The sequence below is a fragment of the Saccopteryx bilineata genome, chromosome 10 (genome assembly GCF_036850765.1).
Source record: "Saccopteryx bilineata isolate mSacBil1 chromosome 10, mSacBil1_pri_phased_curated, whole genome shotgun sequence".
NCBI classification, from domain to species: Eukaryota; Metazoa; Chordata; class Mammalia; order Chiroptera; family Emballonuridae; genus Saccopteryx; species Saccopteryx bilineata.
The window spans coordinates 63,360,812-63,380,486 of NC_089499.1; the positions used below are offsets into that span (position 1 = coordinate 63,360,812).

Genomic DNA, 19,675 nt, shown 5'->3' on the forward strand with positions numbered 1-19,675 from the left:
GTGCTCAGGGTTTGGCTCTAGAACAGTGGTTCTCAACCTGTGGGTCGCGACCCCAACGGGGTCGCCTAAAGACATCAGAAAATACATAATGCATATCAGGTATTTACATTCCGAATCATAACTGTAGCAAAATTACAGTTATGAAGTAGCCACCAAAATTATTTTTTGGTTTGGGGTCACCGCAACATGAGGAACTGTATTGCGGGGTCACAGCACTAGAAAGGTTGAGAACCACTGCTCTAGGAGACTGGTTGCTGGGGTTGGGTATTGCGGGATACTAAGTTGACCCTTCAAATTTAACGCTGTGAGCCTAGGGCGCGGAGGAGCTGAAGGTTCCCGCCCTGGCACACTCAAGACAGAAGCGCTAGCTGGGGAGCGGCGCTAGGGGCGGGGAGCGGCGCTGGGGGCGGACACCGGCGGAGCTGGCGTTTCTGTCGGAGGACGCAGGCCGGCGCGTGGCGCCTTTAAGGCGTTCCGCAGAGCCGGGCGCCGGAGCTGAGAGCGGCGCAGCCCGAGCGCTGTGGCCGGACCCAAGCTGCTGGCAGTGCTGAGGCCAACGTCGGGATCCTGCGGCCGGCCCGGGGCGGCTGAGGTCGGGTAAGGTGAGCGCGGGCGACGAGGGGTGCACACCTGGGATGGGGGTTGCAGGGAGCTCCCCCAAGGATACAGGGTGACCGCCCTGCACTTCTAGAGTCCCGGCTTCTTGGCCTCCGCCCGGGCGGCGCACGGGATGAAGACGGGTCGGGGACCTGCACCTCCATTTCTTTTCTCTTCTCCCACTCGGGCATCAGCCCCTGCGCACTCCCTTTCGGTACCGGGATAAATTTGACATTCCCGAATCCCGGTCCCCCTACTCCCCGCGTCCACGCTGCCTGCGTCCCCCAAGCCCGGGGACAAGGTGGGGACGGCTCCAGGACCTGCACTTGTTTCTGTTCCGCCTCTCCATCGGTCGCGCCGGTACCAGCCTCTCTGCGGCCCTCCCAGTGCCTGGCTGGTTTGGGGGCTCCTGCGCCCCGGTTCCTCCATTTCCTGGGGAGGGGTTGCAGCTCATTCTTCCAGCCAGAGTCACCTCCTGTCCAGCCCCAGACATCTGCACCCCTCGAGACCCTGCCAGCCAACACCTACTCCCAGCAGACTTTCAGCGCCCTTCCTCTACCTGCCCCGGTTCTCTAGCCTTAAGCCCTCTCCTCCCCTCAACCCACGAGTCTGGATGCTGGCCCAACCACCCTGACAACTGGATGCCCACGCTGAAACCCCCTGGTATACCTCGCCTACTCGAGCTTTCTGCTAGTCTTGGAAATGAGGATTGTGTAACGCCGGCTGCAGGTCGAGCACGTGCAACATTGCACCGCTTGAACCCGCCAACGAGTGGGGGAGGCTAAGCTGACAGTGAGGTAGAAAGGGAGGAAGAGGTTGCTAGAGGATCTAAAGGTTGTTCATCCAGGGATATTTATGTTGAGCGCTTTTTATGATTATGAAGAGGTCCTAGCTGAGACCCGAGGCCAGCATTTGCCTCACCTCTCATCTGCTCAGAAATCCTTCATGGCTGGGAGTTTAAAAATAATTTATTGTTAATAATAGCTGACAGAATAAGAAGGAATGCATGCCAGGCCCTGTTCTAAGCACCCTTAAATGATAACCTGTTCTACCCCTCCCAGCAGCCCATGAGGTAGGTTTATCAATGTTGTGCCCATCTCTCAGATGTTATGCCCATCTCTCAGACAGGGAATGTGAGACTTCCAGAAATGGTTCCTTCCCAGGACACACAGTAAGTCTGACCTCAGTCCCCCAATTCGAATCACTGTGTTTATTTTTACCCAATGTAACTAATAAATTATTCTGAACAATATTTTTATAATATAGAAAGTTAGAAGTAAGAGAAATTAATAACCAGTGTTCCTAGCACCAGCTTATTTTTCTAAAATTAGGTTCTCGGATCAGCAAGGGGTCCTTGGTGGCCTACTTAAGGAGACTGATGCCCAAAGGGGACAAAGGACTTGCTTGAGGCCACACAGCTAGAAAGTACCAGGGGTGGGGTGGTTAATGGGTACTTTCTGGGTTCCCTGTGCTGCCCTAGACCATCAGCCTAGGTCCCTGGAGACCCTGCTCCCACCCTCCTTGCTTCCTTTGCTAGAACTCATGCTAGTGAGCACACATTCTTCCCTCTGCTGCCTTTTCTTAGTGTGTTCCCTTCTCTGGGAATGCCCTCTCTGGAATCTCTGATGGCTAAATCTTATCTACCCTTAGAGCCTAACTCATTCTGTCCCCTCCATGAGCACTTCCCTGCACCTAACTGAAACCTGTTTCTTTCTCCCTTGGGTTCCTATGGCTAGGGTCCCACTATCTTCCAACCCCATGATGGCATTTGTAAAGTTCTACTGCATGTGTCTGCCTTGTCCTCTTAGGTACGGCTTCTCTGGGAAGATCAGAAGTGTTCCCCAAGACCGTTCTTTTCACCTGCCTGGTGAACCCTCAGGCCAGAAAGCAGTCCACCAGGGATGGGTGGTTTGTGAAGTTAGGATAGGCTCAAGATTTCTAAACCCTGCAACAGCCAACACTCCTCATTGAGCCACAGCTGGATCCCAGGGGAAAGGCTCAGCATGGTACCTAACATTATCATTACATCTGTTTTCGTTCATAACCCAAAGGATTCCCACCAGAAAACCAGAGACTTGGGTCCAGATCCCACCTCTGTCACTTGCTAGCTGTGTGGCCATGGGCCAGTTACCTAACCTCGGCTTCTAGTAGAGGGCAATGGTAAGGTTCAGAGAAAATAAAGCGCAGGGCCCTGCATGTGGTAAGCACTCAATAAGCACCAGCTATTATGGAGAGTGGCCACCACTTTGAATTACTGTAAAAATGGTAACTCATAACTAAAATGCTCATATTGATTCTTTAGAGGTGGGCCAAGGGAGTTTGGGTCAAGAAAAGGTAAGCATTTTTTGTGCTTAAGCCTTTGAGGCATGTTCAACCTGAAACCATTCACTGCCTTTGCAATAAGAGCTAGAATTGCATTTTTATTTTTTGGCTTTAAATGTTGATGAGCTTTGAAAATCCGCACACCTAGAGAGAATACATGAATGCAGTTTGTGCAATTGTAAGTAATTATGAAATTTAAGGAGAAGAGAAAAAAAATCTTGTTTTTAGAGGTGACCTTGGTTTGCTGTGTGTGTTGTTGCTTCAGGCTTGGATTAGAGGACAAGAGGTTTGAATCAAAGATTATCTGTGGATTTAGAGGGAAGGATAGCAAGCATGAGTGTTTGGTTTTGTTTGTTGACAGAAAGACAGAGAGAGGGACAGATAGGGACAGACAAACAGAAAGGGAGAGAGATGAGAAGCATCAATTCTTCATTGCAGCTCCTTAGTTGTTCATTGATTGCTTTCTCATATGTGCCTTGACTGGGGGCAGTGAGGCTCCCACCAAGTCAGTGACCCCTTGCTCAAGCCAGCGACCTTGGGCTCAAGCCAGCGACTTTGGGCTTCAAGCCAAAGCATGAGTGTTTTATCCTAGTAGGCTAGTAAGCAGCTTAGAGTAGAAATCAGGTTCGTTGTTGAAATATTTGGAATATGCAGGGAAACTAATTCTGCCAGTTGATAAAAAATTCATTTTAGAATTTCTCCTAAATTGATTCTTTATTAGACTAAATTAGAGTCCCATTTGGTAGAGTTTAGGTTTGAGTTTAGATATTTTAGATATGAATGTTATAAATTTCACAGTTCTGTGGAATTTAGTAGGCTACAGGACTTTTCTTTATTTCTGTGACCCTGTAGGGGCATAAACACTTTTTTGTATTATCCAATATGATGGCCACTTAGCCACCATGTGGCTATTTAAATTAAAATTAATTCAAGTTAAATAAAATTCAAAATTCTGTTTTCAGTATGTAAAGCCAGTATACAAGGCCAGGGCCACCATCACAACCGCCTAGCCCACGCAGGTTCACATTGGATTCGGACAGTAAAGAAACAATGGAGCCAAGAACTGATGAGCCATCACCTTTAATCCTAGCTTGCACTTGGCGGGCAAGTAAAAACACACACTGGGCTCCAAAACCCACTTACATTCAGTGCTCACAAAGCTACTGACTTATCCGAGTTTTCTAGAATCAAAGATTTCTAGCTCACCAGACTTATTCACCTCTGTTCCCCATCTCCTTCCTTCTCCCTGCACAAACTCTGCACAAACTGGCTTCTCACTCAACAGTCCGCCATCTTGGCTGCTTCTCCTGGCCTTTCTCTGCTCTCCTCTCTGCTCTCTCCTCTAATGTTAATCTCAGGAACCAAGAGAGCAAGCTCCCGTTCTGCCCCCATTTTATAGTGTAGAAATCAAAACTTTTAATCCAATATACAAAATAGGGAAGTCTCTAATACAAAGTCACTTATCAGAGACATGATGAGAGTGCACCACCCCACATCAAAAAGGATGGGAAAGGCTTAGTCCTAAAACCAAGCCCCAGGCTACAAGGATCCTGCCTGCCCACAGCCCGCCCCAACACACATTAACATCACCTGGTCAACGGCTTCCAAGTGGGCAGCGTCATCTTTAACAAAGTGAGCATAATATATTTTATCTGCCCAACAAGTCACACTAGCCAAATTTTAAGTGCTATGATAGTCACGTGGTCAGCAGCTACTATATTAGGGAGAGTGGAGAGAGAACATTTCTCTATTTGCATAAAGTTCTATAGGACTGGACTGTTTAGATCAATAAGGCCATGAGAGAGCTGCTTCATTATGGGGTTAAGTTCCATTCTTTCTGGCAAGTCATCTGCAGGCCAAGAAATGGAGTGTGCAGAGGATGTTTCATTGTCAAGAGTAGAGATGTTAATAAATCCCCATAGCCTCATTTTGGCTATCTGGCTCAGCCGCTTGAACACTGCCAGACTCAAAGGATGAGAGAGCGAGGAATCAGATGAAATGTCTAGGGGCAGTACTTCACCCTTGCTGCAAGCTGGAACTGCCTAGGGAACTTGAAAAAAAAGCTCCTGCCTGGCCTTTGCCCCAGGCCAGCTAATCTGAATCTCTGGGTGGGTCCCAGAATTTCCTATTTTTAAAAGCTGCCTGGGGAATTCTGTTGTGTAGCCAGGAAGGAAAACAACTGTTTTCAAAACTATACTTAAATAAAGAAAAGGATTAGAACACAGTGTTTCCAGGTAGATAGAGTGAGTGGCTAAAAACGTTCCTTGTCAATTTATTTTGGTAATAAATCGAGGGTTGGAATTGAGTGGGCTCATTTCCTCTAAGAGCTCTCAGCCTGAGAGCAGCTTTGCCACCAGGAACATTTGGCAGCATCTGGAGACATTTTGGCTTGTCACAACTTGAGGATGGCATCCAGTGGGTAGAAACCCCAGATGCTATTAAATATCCCACAATGGTGGGACAGCCCACCACAACAAAGAACTATCTGGCCTAAAATAATCAATTGCACTATGGTTGAGAAACACTAATCTAAACATAATATCTTCAAACCAAAGTTCTCTCTGACCTTGGATGCCTCTGCCTCTTCAAAAAAGAGGAAGAGATTCTCCTAAACCAAATCTTCAGAATCCTTCACGATCATACTCCAGGCTTTCCAACCCCAGAAGTCATATAGGGTGTTGCTGTCTGTGGCCCGATGCATTGGGGGTAGCGCCTGGAAGCTGCTATTAGGAGGATGAGGCAGCCGTTGGAAGGTGTGGGCAGAGGTTCTTACACTGCCACAGGTTGGGGTTCTCTTATTTTTTAAATTTTTATTTATTTATTTATTTTTTTTACAGAGACAGAGAGTCAGAGAGAGGGATAGACAGGGACAGACAGACAGGAACGGAGAGTTGAGAAGCATCAATCATCAGTCCCTTGCTGCGCCTTGAGACACCTCAGTTGTTCATTGATTGCCCTCCCACACGTGCCCTGACTATGGGCCTCCAGCAAACCGAGCAACCCCTTGCTTGAGCCAGCAACCTTGGGTTCAAGCTGGTGAGCTTTTGCTCAAACCAGATGAGCCCGTGCTCAAGCTGGCGACCTCGGGGTCTCGAAACTGGGTCCTTCCGCATCCCAGTTTGACGCTCTATCCACTGCGCCACCACCTGGTCAGGTGGGGTCCTCTTCTTGTTAATAATAAGTCCTTGGCCCTGGCCGGTTGGCTCAGTGGTAGGGCGTCGGCCTGGCGTGCAGGAGTCCCAGGTTCGATTCCCAGCCAGGGCACACAGGAGAAGCACCCATCTACTTCTCCACCCCTCCCCCTCTCCTTCCTCTCTGTCTCTCTCTTCCCCTCCCGCAGCCAAGGCTCCACTGGAGCAAAGTTGGCCTGGGTGCTGAGGATGGCTCTGTGGCCTCTGCCTCAGGCGCTAGAATGGCTCTGGTCAGGACAGAGCAACGCCCCAAGATGGGCAAAGCATTGCCCCCTGGTGGGCGTGCCGGGTGGATCCCGGTCGGGCACATACGGGAGTCTGTCTGACTGCTTCCCCATTTCCAGCTTCGGAAAAATACAAAATAATAATAATAACTCCTTGTAGTAACAGCAAGTTGTAAACCAAAATTAATTTCAGACTGTAATAAAGAATAAAAAGCATTTATTTGAGCAAAAGGAGCTGTAGTTTGTGAGACACAGATTCAAGTAGCGACCTAAATTGTATTCCACTGAGACAAAGGGGAGGCCAAATTTTAGAAAGTTCCAGCCTAAGTTCCCAATTTTATGCAAATAAGGTCTCCAAATTGTGCAGTTCTGATTGGATGGGGCAGGTTTCAGTTCTTTGGTAGAAGAAACCAGGGTTTCCCAACAGTTATTGACTCTGTAAATAATTGGGGCATAGCGTGGGAAGCCAGCAATTTAGTGAGTTTCTTACTGGTATACAGAGTATGTGAGGAGCCCCTGTCTGCCAGTGCCCACTAGACAATGCCCATTGGGCCCTTGGTTGACTATGGGGAATCTATTTTAGCAGATAAATTCCTTCCAAGGGTTCACATCCAATGACTTTCTCCTCAGGGTCCGTAGCTCTTAGGCAGTTTTCCAGAAGCTGTGGCTCTTTGGCTGTTGGCATTCGGTGTTTGCCCTGTCTATACCCAGAATAGGGTTTAAGCCTTATATGTGATGCCGTTTGAGGACTGAGCTATGGGCTAGATACTGGGAGGATGAAGATAGCAACAGACCTGCTTAGACTCAAACATCTGAATAGACCCAGGCACAGTGGCACCACAAGGTGATAAAGGTGTCACAGGGCTGCCTAACTTCACCTCTCCATCTAAGATGAGCACTTGGTATTTGCCAGATTCTGCTTTGAGCAGTGTTCATGCATCATCTCATTTTGTTCCCATGCTGAGGCTCTAAAAGGTTTGAGGATTTGCCAAGGTCACACAGCTGGTCAGTAGCGTAGCAGAGATTTGAACCCAGGTTATGGAACTACAAAACCCTCAGAGTGAGACAACATATGGACCTGGGACACTAAATAAGAAAAACCACAGAGCTAGTGCCACACCCCTACCCCTCCTGATCAAAATACCAGTAAGCCAAACACAAGAATGTCATCACCCCTCCATTCCCTGCTGAAAAAAATACATAATTTTATATCCCTTCTAGCAGCTCACTTCTCCAACCCTGCTTTGCCCCCCAGTTTATAAAAGCTGCCAGGCAGAGCCAGCCCCTGAGTCAGTTCAGAGTACTTTCCTCTATACTGCCTCCCTTATGCTTAAGCCTAAACTTAATAATAATATCTATCTGAAAATTTCCTTTGGGTTTCCTCTCAGTTTCTATTTTGGGGAACCCAAGGACTCCTGTTGGGTAAACAAATGTTTTTAGGTTTGCTCCCTTGTATTGGGACAGCACCGTGTGTGTGTGTGTGTGTGTGTGTGTGTGTGTGTGTGTGTGTGTAGTCTGTGGAAGGCTGCGGTGCTTGTCCTCAGAGCAGCAGATTGCAAATGCAGACTGCCTTTCTGCTGGGGGGGGGGGGGGGTGACTGTTTGCTATTGTTCTGGAGAAGGTTTTTTTCCTCCCAGCCTGTTTTGCTGGAGAATGGAAGGGGGGAGCTGAGGAGTTTGAGAGCCCTGAGATTTTCGGCCTGGCCTGTTTGGTTGGGGAGTGCTGTTTTGCTTGTTGGGGCCTTTGAGTCCAGGAGAGTCCGGAAAAAGAAAGGGGAGCGGTCTTCCCTGCCTGTTTGCTTGTCCACCGTTAGGAGACTTTAATAAACGGAATGGCCCGTTTTCTGGCCCCACTGTTCCTTTACCATCTGCCTAAATCCAATGGGGACCTGCATGGCATGGCGACAGCCACTGGCCTTACAACCCCAATGCCAGTAACAGGAGGAACATTTACAGACAGATAATGCTGTTAATTGTAAGGCCAGTGGCCGCCACTGCCATGGCCACGCAGATTATGGTTCCCATTGGATTCGGGTAGATGATAAAGGAACAGCGGAGCCGGAGGGTGGTGGGCCATTCTGTAAGGGCCGAGGAGCAAACAGGCAGGGCAGACTGCTTTCCTTCTCCTACTCCAGACTCTCCCGGACTTCACTGCCCCCCACAAGCAAAACGGCTCTCTCTCTCTCTCTCTCTCTGCACTCACCAGCAAAATGGGGGGACCCCTCCTCCAGCCGCCCAAAGGGCAAGCACCCGCAGCCTTCCATAGACTGTATACACATGGCTCTGTCCCAATACAAGCGAACAAACCTAAAAAATACTTATTACAAACTTATTTGCCACACATTAACCTAAAAGTAAAAAGCCAAAGTGAGAGGCAACAAGCCTTTATTTGAGATCCAAAAGAATAGCTATTCAGGGAGCAAAGGTTCAGGCAGAAGACCAAATAGTGTTCCTACGAGGAGGTGAAAGTAAGGGTTATTGAGGAGAAAGGGGGAGACAATTTAATGCATGGAAGAGATTTCTATAGGTGCAGATAAGCTAACATAGTGATGCTAATTCTAAACAAAGTCTTTCATTTGCAGTCCCATAGTCACAACCAGGGCCCCCCAAACTACTGCCCGAAGGCCGCATGTGTCCCTCTGAGGCCATTTATCCGGCCCCCTCCGCATTTCTTTCATTGGAGGTCAGTGAGAGGAGCATAGTTCCCACTGAAATACTGGTCAGTTTGTTGATTTAAATTTACTTGTTCTTTTTTTTTTTTTTTTTTTACTTGTTCTTTATTTTAAATATTGTATTTGTTCCTGTTTTGTTTTTTTTTACTTTAAAATAAGATATGTGCAGTGTGCATAGGGATTTGTTCATAGTTTTTTTTATAGTCCGATCCTCCAACGGTCTGAGGGCCAGTGAACTGGCACCCTGTGTAAAAAAGTTTGGGGACCCCTGGTCACAACAAACAGTTGTTTGAAATACAGTGCTGCTTTAGGCCCAGCCCAAAGGTGGTTTTGCTCAGTTTTTCACATTCCATCCAAAGTTTCCAAAGTTTCAAGGAGTAAGACAAACAGGGCAGTTTATCTGGGATGGCGGCTCCGATGCCATTGTAAAGAGCTCCCTTTATATTATTTTTTATACTTTCATAGCCGAGACTTATAGGTGAGCTGGAGCTCGTCAGGCGTTAGAAGGAGAGGGGAACCTGTGTGCCAAATCTTGGATGTGTCAGGGATATAGGTCATTCAGGGAAAGGGCTGGGGGTGGAAGTGATAGAAGAGGGTGACCCTTGAGAGATGGGCAGGCGCCATATCCTGTGTGGCCTTCCACATCGTGCCGAGGGCCACTGAACCCTGGTGGGTTGGGGACAGAGGAAGAGAAGAGCTGGGAGAGGGGGCAGCTTTCTTAACCTCTCTGGGCCTCAGCTTCCCATCGGGACTGAAGGCTCTAACACAACACTGCCCTGAATGAGGAATATTCATTTTGAACAGAGTGAAGGAATGGCCTGCAGTGGTGCTGGCCAGGCAGCCTTGTTGATTCATGACATCACAGCGTATTGTTTGGTATTTACCAAGTGCCCAGCAAGCACAGTGTGTGCTCAAGAGCTGCGGCCAGGCAGATATAGCAAAACTTGGCTTTGGGGGTTTGCAGCCTAATGGAGTACAGCCAGTATTCTGACGAGGGCTGTGATGAAAGGCACAAGTCACAAATGCTGAGAGAGAGAAGTGTTCCTACAAAATATCTAGGGTGGTGATTTTCAACCTTTTTCATCTCATGGCACACATAAACTAATTACTGAAATTCTGCAGCACACCAAAAAAAATGCTAATTTTTTTGCCGATCTGACAAAAAGAAAGATAGGTATAATTTTGATGCATGCACACTGGACAGCTATACTTGTGTTGGCTGTTGTCATTTTCTTTATTTTATTTATTTATTTATTTATTTATTTATTTATTTATTTTGTATTTTTCTGAAGCTAGAAACGAGGAGGCAGTCAGACAGACACCCGCATGTACCTGACCGGTATCCACCCAGCACGCCCACCAGGGGGCGATGCTCTGCCCATCCGGGGCGTCACTCTGTTGGGACCAGAGCCATTCTAGCGCCTGAGGCAGAGGCCACAGAGCCATCCTCAACGCCCGGGCCAACTTTGTTCCAATGGAGCCTTGGCTGCGGGAGGGGAAGAGAGAGACAGAGAGGAAGGAGAGGGGGAGGGGTGGAGAAGCAGATGGGCGCTTCTCCTGTGTGCCCTGGCCGGGAATTGAACCTGGGACTTCCGCACACCAGGCCGATGCTCTGCCACTTCCCCAACCGGCTAGGGCCTCATTTCCTTTTTTAATTTGACAATCTAAGGGGAAAGAGGTCAGTGCCTCTGACTAAACAATCGGGTACTGCATGTTCTAAAAATTCTTGCAGCACACGGGTTGCCAGACACTGCTCTAGGGCACTGAGAATGAAGCAGCGGTTACTAATGTCTGGAGAGGAGGCAGGAGGGTTAAACTGGAGGGGATAACTCCTAGCTATGCCAGGAAGATTTGTAAAGGAGAAGATGGGGATCTGGCAAAGGGTATCTTCCAGGTAGACAGGGTAGGGGGAAGTGGAGGAAATGGAGGAAATGGAGTAGGGGGAAAAGTCTAAATTCAGGATTCATTCCAAAGAACTGGCATGTATCTTTACTCAAATTTATAAGAGCTTTAATACAAGAAACTTTCATACACGGGCAAAGCAGCTGCTCCCCGTGATGGCAGGCTGGGAAGAATCCACACCCCTTCCAGAACAGGGTACCTTCTCATGGGGGGTTAATAGCTAAACCATGTGGAGGGTAGTCACGTAGACTACCAGAAAGAACAGTGTATTCCTAAATTAAAAGATAACATCAGCAAGTTATTACACTCTCTGAACTCATTAATCTCCCTCCTGGGGCAGGATGTTTGTCTTTTGTTAGGCAGCACTCTGGCTTGATGGGTGGTCAGCTAAGCATGAGTTTGCAGGGAGTCACAGATATATTCAGCAATCACAGAGTTAAGCATTCACTGAGAGGGAAGCACTTCCCAGATGCCCTTGCTGTGGGAGCCTTATTGCATCTCTAAAAGTGAGTCCCCTACATGGAGAAAAATAGTCCTTTAGGGTACAGTCACCAGAGGATCAAATTATCATTGTATCGTATCTGATTCCCTACAGTTTCCAGGTTGTGGAGGGGAAGTGGAAGTCATTGTAACAGGAAAATATTCATTAATGGATTGCCACTTACAAACTTCAGTCTTGCTCCATCATTCCTCTCTCTGTTTTTAACCCTCGTGTCCAGCCAGCCTACAGAAGCATCCACATCTTGGTTGTCTGTCTCTCCCAGCTCATAGGCCATTTTGTAAATACAAGACAAACATTGGAAGGTGAAATTGTAGCCCTTGTGAGAGAGGAGTTAAAGCAAGAATGTTGGAGAACTGTTTGAGTGACATGTCAAGGAATAATAGATGAGGATCTGTTAATTGATGAAGAGAAGGGAAAAGAGACTTGAAAACCAAAGAATTGAAAAGCCATTGAGAAATCAATAAGATATTTTTGCAAAAAATGTCCTCATTATGGTGGCACTCTGATAACCAAATATTAACAGGAAGGATTTATCTTAACTATAAAAGTCTCCCTGTGATTTATTCTTTATTTTCAAAATTAGCACACAATTGCAGTTATACCTAAATTTTGTTCCATATTTACTATTTTTAAAATAAACATTTTGATTTTTTGTTTATTTGGATCAAGTTCTAAATAAGACTGTGTTTTACTTTTAACTATTTTGTATGTGACTTTTTCTGATGTGAATTTTCCGGGGTTAAAGAGATCTCCTCTGGGAAGGAGAGTCTTCCCAAAAAAGAAGGGCCAGCTCACAAAAGGCCCTGAGGAAATCTTGTCCTGATAGAAGCCTGCTGGCCTTATTGGGCCCCTTTTTGTCTGACACCAACTTTGCTCCTAAAATTACAAAATACTGCAGGCCAACTTCACATCCTTTAGACATGACAAAACCCTCTTTGATCCTTGCTTTTCCTTTTACTTAGGAGGCAGATTCTGACCTGGGGAGAAATTTTTTTTGGGTGCCAGGTTCTATTTTAGGCTCTCTGCTGTTGCATGCTTATATAGAGGGCTATTTTAATTCCTTTCAGTCATGTGGAAAATTGTCACTTATGTGCTGTTCTTTCTAGCACTTTACCTTTGAGATGTGACCTCGGCTGATGAAGCACATGCATTTATTCACACTAATTCATACAGTGAAAGCTTGTTCTGGGCTCCCTGAGAGCCTGAAGAGTTTGGGGTCCTAAAGCAGTGGTCCCCAACCTCTGGGCCATGGACCGTTAGCGGTTCATGGGCCATTTGGTACCGGTCCACAGAGAAAGAATAAATAACTTATATTATTTCCGTTTTATTTATACAGTGTGTCCTAAAAGTCATGGTGCACTTTTGACCGGTCACAGGAAAGCAACAAAAGATGATAGAAATGTGAAATCTGCACCAAATAAAACGAAAACCCTTCCAGTTTCTGTAGGATGATGTGGCAGCATGTGCGCATGCGCAGATGATGACGTAACACCGTGTATACAGCGGAGCAGCCCACGGCCATGCCAGTCGAGATGTGGATGGTACAGAGGAAAGTTCAGTGTGTTCTGTGGCTCGCTAAATTCGAATCCGTGACCAAAGTGCAACGTGAATATCGGCGCGTTTATAACGAAGCGCCACCACATAGGAATAACATTACTCGGTGGGATAAGCAGTTGAAGGAAACCGGCAGTTTGGGGGAGAAACCCCGTTCTGGTAGGCCCTCAGTCAGTGACGAGTCTGTAGAGGCTATACGGGATAGCTACCTAAGGAGCCCTAAAAAATCTGTGTGTGAGCCCACATCGAACTGCACTGAATAGGTATGAAACTGGGAGAGTTTTCATTTTATTTGGTGCAGATTTCATATTTCTATCATCTTTTGTTGCTTTCCTGTGACCGGTCAAAAGTGAACCATGACTTTACAGACACACTGTATTTAAGTTTGAACGATGTTTTATTTTTAAAAAATGACTGGATTCCCTCTGTAACATCCGTCTAAGACTCACTCTTGACGCTTGTCTCGGTCATGTGATACATTTATCCGTCCCACCCTAAAGGCCGGTCTGTGAAAATATTTTCTGACATTAAACCGGACCGTGGCCCAAAAAAGGTTGGGGACCACTGTCCTAAAGGGTCAAGTAGCTTTTGGCTCCTCTTTTCTCCAGCAGAAGACAGGCTTGTGTTTCTTTATGGTTTCCTTGTTTTGAATGTGATTTCAAGCAGGTGGTTACTTCAGACAATCACCACAGTCCACATCTTGAATCCAAAGGCTGATGTTTTGAAGGGGCTGGCTTAGGTCACGGCAGGTGTTGGCGTGTTTCATTGCCATCCTTCTCTGCCCCTGTCGTTTTTTAGAGGATACACTGCAGGATGGTGAGCCCTCTGCCTTCTAGTTGGGCCATTGATTGATCTACCCACCTTTCCCAAGGATTGAGTGGCAGGATTTTCTGGCTCTCTGATGTTTGCCCACAGGACCTGCCTGACTAGGTCATGTCCTTGGCCACAGTGCTGCCCCAGGTGGCAGAGTGGAGGAGGGGGCTGTGGGATTGGCTGGTTCTTGAACAAGAACCCCCATGAGGAGCCAGTTGCTAGTGCTTTGGTACAAAGTAGGCCAGAGTGAAACCTCTTTTTAGCACCTCTCCAGGAACCACGGAGGAGATACAGATTTCTGGTCTATGGACCGAGAATAGTTCCTGGATGGAAATTTTTATCTTTTATCTTAGAGGGCTGGACTTTGACCCTTAAAGACTAAAGCTCCTGCCACGCTAATTTAACCTTTGGACAGTCACACAGTACAGGAGCCTCTAGTCTGTTATTTTTATAGGCAGCTAGGCCATCTAGCTTGTGTAAAGGTTGAGGGATTTTCAGCATTCACATTTGTATTTCTTTCCTTCTTTTAATTTATTTGTTTGTTTGTTTACATATAGAGAAAACATCAATTGGTTGTTCCACTTATTTATACACTCATTGGTTGATTCCTATATGTGCCCTGACCAGGGATCAAACCTGCAACCTTGGTGGGACAGTGCTGTAACCAACTGAGCTACCTGGCCAGGGCTGTATTTCTTCTTTTAACATGAGAAACAATTAAGGTTTGGTTGCTCTCTGTACTGCAGTGTTTTTCAATTGCTGGTCCATGGACTGGTCCACCTGAAATTGCATGCCAGTCTGTGAAAGAGTTAACCACCCTGATGTTGTATGGAGATTACAAATCCAATGATCTTAGTGGAATTCACTTATGCTCAGCATGATTTCTGCCTTAGTGGTCCCTGAAATAATTCTCCTATTTTCACCAGTCCCAAGTGTAAATAGGTTGACAGCCACTGCTCTATTGGGCCTTTGTAGCTAGCGTACAGTGCAGGACTGGCCAGTAGAACTTCTGTGATAATGAAAATGCTCTACCTTGTTGCTGTCCAGTGTGGTAGCCACTAGCTGCATGTGGGTGGTTATTGCACATATGAAATGTGTCTAGTGCAGCTGAAGAACTGAACTTTAACTTTTATTTAATTTTGACCAGTTTAGATATAAATAGATACATGCAGCTTAGTGGCTACTGTATTAGAGAGGTAGGACAGACTATTTTATTTGAGGAGTTTATTTTTTACATAAATAGGGAAGGCCTTATATATGTACATGGTAGCAATTCAAATGAAACAAAAGGGTATCAATGAAAAGTCCCCCTTATTTTTTTCCTTAGCCCCTCAGTTTCCCTCCCAGTTCCAGCCATGATTACCAGTTTCTTGTGTATCTCTCCAGAAATGTTTTACACATATATAAGCATAATGTATATATTTCTTTTTCTCTTGCTCAAATCAAGAGGTATTATTCCATCCACTCTCTTCTGTTTCTTGTTTTTTTTTTAGTTAATAATGTACCTTGGAGATTATTACTCAGAGAGAGAAATAGAACTGCCTCATTATTTTAATAGTTTACATTTAATATTATTTGTATTTAATGGCTATACATCATCCTTTTTTTTTTTTACAGGGACAGAGAGAGAGTCAGAGAGAGGGATAGATAGGGACAGACAGGAACAGAGAGAGATGAGAAGCATCAATCATCAGTTTTTTGTTGTGACACCTTAGTTGTTCATTGATTGCTTTCTCATATGTGCCTTGACCGCAGGCCTTCAGCAGACCAAGTAACCCCTTGCTCGAGCCAGCGACCTTGAGTCCAAGCTGGTGAGCTTTTTGCTCAAGCCAGATGAGCCTGCGCTCAAGCTGGCGACCTCGAGGTCTCGAAACTGAGTCCTTCCGCATCCCAGTCTGACACTCTGTCCACTGTGCCACCGCCTGGTCAGGCTACATTATACTTCTTCATAAAGTTATACTATCGTTTACTTAACAGGTGCGCTATAAGTGGGCATATGAGTTATTTCCAATCTTTTACAATAGTAAATGATCCTATAACAAAAACCTTGCAAAAAGATATTTGCCCACATGTTCAGTTAGTTCTAAACCTAAATTCCTAGAACTGAGATTGTTAGGTCAAAGGTATAGACATATAACATTGTTGCTGATTTGCCAGATTGCCTTTTATAGAGTTTGATGATGGGAATATAAATTGGTATGTTTTATGTGAGCCTCTGTTTCCCCAAAGCCTCAGCAATAGTTTAAGAAACTTGTTGTTCTTTGCCAGTATGATAAATAAATCTTGCTGTTACTTTATAGATTTAATTTGCATATCTCTTATTATAAATGTGATTTAGCATCTTTTAATATTTTTAAGAGTCGTTTGTATTTACTTTCTAGTAAATTATTCAGATCATTTGCCCATTTTTCTATTGCATTTTATTGATGTTTATATTGATTTGTAGGAACCCTTTATACATTAAGGAAATTAGTCTGTTGCCTCTGATATGTATGGACAAGATTTAACCTTGTTCATGGTATCTCTTTCCATGTGGACATTTAAAAACATTTTTATACTATTAACTTAATCTTTTTATTATGGTGTCTGTCTGGCTTTAAATCTTTCTTAGATTTGGCTTTGCCCATGAAGATATTTTTTAAAAGTTCTCCTGTTTACTTCTAGAACTTTCATAGTTTTATTTTTTTATATTTAACTCTTTGGGTCTCTGAAATAACCAGGGGTTTGTGGACTGACCCCCCTTGCCTGTCTCTCTGTGCTCCCGTGGCCATGCCCTGGCCAGCCTCTCTACTCTGTCCAGCCCTGTGATGGAGCTGTGATCCCCTCTCCCTCGTTACTCTGGTAGGAAGATTCTCATCTGCACGTTGCTTGCCACCTTCCTCTCATTTCTTTCTGAGTACAACCTTTAGGTAAACACTAATACCAGATGGAGGGAGGAGAGTTTTAGCCTTTTTTTAGGTGAGAGGAGGGGAGATAGTGAAGCATACTCCTTCATGTACCCTGACTGGGATCCACCTGGCAACCCCCATCTAAGGCTATTTTTAGCACCTGAGTCTGACATGGTGGGACCGACCGAGCTATCCTTAGTTCCCAGGGCCAATGGTTGAACCAATCAAACCACTGGCTGCGGGAGGGGAAGAGGGAGAGTAGGGAGAGTAGGAGGGGGGAGAAGCAGATGGTCACTTCTCTTGTGTGCTCTGACCGAGAATTGAACCCTTGATGTCCATATGCTGGGCCAATGCTCTATATACTGAGCCACCAGCCAGGGCCAGTTTTAGTCGTTATTAGAGGGGCTCAGTTAAGTTTGTTGCCCCCAGAGCCCCACCCCCTGACCCACCAAGCACTCCTGTTCCTGATGGTGCCTTTCTTACTTGCACAGCCGGGGGATCATGATCTCACTCCCATGCTTTGTCCTCTCCCCACAGATCCTTCTTTGGTGTCCTCCTTGCCTTCCCTTACATGCTCTGCCCTTTGTACAAGTTGCTTAACTTGGGCGGGGGGTGGCTATAAAGTCACAGGATATCTGTACTTTGCCTCCATCAAGGAGGAGAGCTCTGAGCCTCTATCCAGCAAAGCTAGCAATTTGTTAGCTATTAGGATTCATATTTCCTAATATGATTTAATGCTTTGTCATTTCCTTTTGTAATTTCAGAATCTCATTTTCATCTTCTGCCAGAGCCAGTAGCAGTTGGGAAAGAAGTGTGTGCTTTTCGAACAGTGAGTATGGATTTTTTAAACCATGAATGACAAAAATAGATAGATAGATAGATAGATAGATAGATAGATAGATAGATAGATAAGAATGAGCCTGAGCTCCTCTACAAGCTCCCTGGAAAACCCCCTCTGTGGTGGGTGATTTCTCTGGTTCAATAGGACTGGGGGGAGGGGTTTGGACTTCTGATAGTTTTCAAAGCTCAGATATGCACCAATAGCCTCCTGCCAGCAGTTCTTAAAGACTTTGCCAGGAGCAGGGCTCTAACTGTGAAGGGAGCCTAGGAGACCCGGGCCTGTGGGGACCAGGATGCTCCCCTGGGGAGCGACACCTGAATCAGCTGTGACAGCAGAGAGGAGTTCATCAGGGAGCCAGGCAGAGTGTGCTCCGTGAGAAGGGGACAGCATGAGGAAAGGTGGAACACGAGGCTGTGGGGGTAGGAGGGGGTTACCTGGGGTGCAGATGGAGAAGGAGGAGCAGGGAGTTGAGTAAGGGTCATGTGGAGCGCAGCCTGATCCCTGGAGAGAGTCGAGGTTTCTCGGGCGGCTGCTGATTGGGGAACTGGGCTGAGAAAGAGCAGCCTGTCCAGAAATGGAGCGAGAGGCAAGGACCTGCACCTCGTGTGGGGCTGGGCGAGCTGTGTGTGGTCTGACTCACACAAAGTTTCACACCTGGTGGGAATTTTTCATCCCATTTTGGTAAATGTTGAACCAAAATGGCATAAGGAATTGGTCACCAGAGGCTTTCCAGGTTGTAAATGCCCGAGAGCTGTGCTGGCCTGTAGGGTAGCTGCTGTTCATGTGTGGCTGTCAAGCACATAAAGCGTGATGGGTGTGAGCAACTCAAAGAGCTGAACTTTGAGTCAGTCACACATTAAACAGTGCAAGTTGTTTAGAATAGCTGGCTCCAGTCCTGACACCTCTCCACCACTGCATTACAGGAGGAGGGAGCAAGTGAGAGAATGAAGATGCGTCAGAGTCTGGGAGGCTAGACTGATGGGGATACTCTTGGCAGAAATGAGGGAGTCAGGAGAAGAGGAAGAGATGAGGCATTGTAGGGCTGTTGGGTCATGGGAGTAGTCAAGCAGGCTTTTGGAAAAGTCTGGAAGGAGGTACTGGCCACGTATGTTGATTTTTAAAAAATTACCTGCAGGAGGGAGTAGTGGAGCATGTAGGACTGGAGAGCTCTCCAAGGAAGAGAGAGGAGAGCGTCTCAGGACCCAGGTCACGCATGCTCACAGCCTGACTTGTTTCAACACTCAGGCATTCAGAGCTGCAAAGCACAGAGGAATGGGCTCGGCCTGAGGGATGGGGAGACCAGAAGGCCAGAAGGGCAGAGGTGTGCACCTTATGGCAGTAGTTCTTGTGCCGTGCCATGTTTTCAATGACAACTGACTGGGGAAGCTTAACATCCTGGTTGGAAACTTCACTGTGATTTTCCTCCACGATGGAGAAGATGTATATGACAGGGAACTAGAACTTTCCATTGCTTGAATTCTGTCTCATCAGTCCTGGGGCTTCCACACAAGAGAATCTTACTGTCTTTGTGTCTGCTTCTGCTCTTGATCATTAGTGATGATGAAATCAGTTTGTCTTTATAAGAACCTAGTTTATTGAACAAAGTGAACTGAGGAGTGAAATAAAGGCAGCGACAGGGTCACAGGGAGCAGAGGGACAGAAGTCAGAGGGAAGGGGGCTGAGGGGATGGGATCAGAGAAGGTGAAGGGATGAGTGAAACTATATATACATAACACAGAGATACAGATAACAGGGCAGCAAATCCCAGAGGGTAGGGGGAGGGGGGCAAATGGGGGTACAGGGGTGGGGGTGAGGGTGTTATATTGAGTGGGACACATGAATCTATGTTAACATAATAAAATAAAATTATGGAAAAAAAAAGAAGAACCTAGTTTCAGAAACCGGTGTTAAGTTGATACAACAGTATTTAACAGCTGGGATATTATGCTCAGATTTCAAGCATGTAGAATTTCCTAGCAGCAGTAATACACCAGAGCAATGTGAGGGGACAAGTGGAAACCCCAAAGAGAAGAAAGCAAAAGCTCCAGGAGGCTCCTTAGGAGAATGGACTGGAAGACCCATCTGTCTCTTACCCAAACCCAAGAAAAAGAAACCTTTTTCCAGAGAGGAGCTAGTGAGTAGTGATTTTGAGAAGACAGCTGGAAATGGA

General features: G+C 46.2%; 1 protein-coding gene across 2 annotated transcripts in view; it reads left to right on the forward strand.

Moving 5' to 3' along the window:
* Positions 1-446: 446 nt before the first annotated feature.
* ABHD6 (abhydrolase domain containing 6, acylglycerol lipase) overlaps positions 447-19,675 on the forward strand; it is a 58,318-nt gene continuing 39,089 nt past the window's right edge. The window contains exons 1-2 of one of the 2 annotated variants that reach the window (XM_066246004.1): positions 447-597; positions 17,429-17,493. The gene's annotated coding sequence lies outside the window, so the exon portion shown is untranslated. Of the gene's footprint in view, positions 603-17,428; positions 17,494-19,675 lie in introns of both variants that reach the window. The other variant, XM_066246003.1, reaches the window with a different exon arrangement.